This window comes from Mirounga leonina, unplaced genomic scaffold (assembly GCF_011800145.1).
Source record: "Mirounga leonina isolate KUSES-001 unplaced genomic scaffold, KU_Mleo_1.0 Mir_173, whole genome shotgun sequence".
In the NCBI taxonomy this organism is placed as follows: Eukaryota; Metazoa; Chordata; class Mammalia; order Carnivora; family Phocidae; genus Mirounga; species Mirounga leonina.
The window spans coordinates 19,769,018-19,770,395 of NW_023270447.1; the positions used below are offsets into that span (position 1 = coordinate 19,769,018).

Below are 1,378 nucleotides of genomic sequence, written 5' to 3' on the forward strand. Positions count from 1 at the left end.
TCCTTAAGAAACTGACATCTTCAATTTCAAAGGAAATTGTGAGATTCCTAACCAACATGTGTCTTTTTGCCTAGGGGCTAGACTCTCAACTTGTCCCCCTCCATTTCCAGCTCACCATCTGCAAGATGAAAGGAACCAATCTAAGATTTCTAGAAGATTCTTGGAATTCCAAGTAATTCAATTAACATTAACGTCTACTGAGTATCTGCTATGTGCAGTATTGGGTGGTAAAAATTCAATTTTGTACATTCATGTAGAAATCCCCATGGTTTTAATAACCTGCTTTGAGAAATTGTGCTAGAACAAAGGTTGACATAAACAGTATTATTTCTTTTGCCTTGTCAACCTAGCAGCAAAGGAAGAAAACATTTTCCCAAAATGATTTATCCTAAAAACCCTGAGCCCTACAGGGGATTCTCATGGGATAGGTCACTGGGGTTTATGGAAGAGCATTCCAAATTCCTTCTATGCTTTCCTTCAATAGTGACTTCACTTAACCTTGACAGTGACAAAGAAACTTCTTCAAGGAAAAATAACTTTAAAACGAAAAAAAAAAAAAAAGGATTTGAACAATAATTCAATCTTAACATTCTTCCAGCAGGAAATATGAGTATATTAATGGTACCAGAAAAAATGTGTTAAAAGAGGCTCAACTGGAAAAAGAAAACATAACTTTTTCTTAAACTCTTTCAAATGACAGAAATTAGTCACGGGAATCCAAAAGGGAGCAATCTCTGAGGGTAAAACACTGCTATTTTACTGGTGGGTCTTTAGAAATACCCTAACTTTCCATCCATCCCTGTTCTAAGAAATCAACTTCCATTGGAAAATTCCAGGCTTAGGCAAAAGAGTCTATTTAATTTACATTATAATGCAAAACATTGCTTGCCAGAGAACCTCCATCACCTATCAGGGTAGCTGCAGCTTCTCTCTCTTTAAAATGATACATTACCAAATGATTCTAAATTCTCAGATGCAAGACTGTACTTTCAGGCGTCATTTCTATAGTTTGTTACTAGAGAAGTTTCTCTGAACATGTAGAGCACTGGAAACCATGGGGAAGAGAGGCAGTGTTCTCTCCTGAGGGTGAAATTGGCTCTTAGTGTTGCCTCTGCCACTGCCATGTGTCATTGATGATCTTTCTTCTCTTCCTTTGTGAGAGGGAAGAGGAGGGTGGCTTTGTGAGAGAGAGCACTCTGAGTGGCTAAGAAAGAAAGAAAGAAAGAAAGAAAGAAAGAAAGAAAGAAAGAAAGAAAGAAAGAAGAATGAAAGAAAGAAAGAAAGAAAGAAAGAGAAAGAAAGAAAGAAAGAAAGAAAGGAAGGAAGGAAGGAAGAAAGAAAGAAAGAAAGAAAGAAAGAAAGAAAGAAAGAAAGAAAG

General features: G+C 36.6%; 1 pseudogene; it reads left to right on the plus strand.

Moving 5' to 3' along the window:
• Nucleotides 1-977: 977 nt before the first annotated feature.
• LOC118020515 lies at nt 978-1,205 on the plus strand (annotated as a pseudogene).
• The last annotated feature ends 173 nt before the right edge of the window (nt 1,206-1,378 follow it).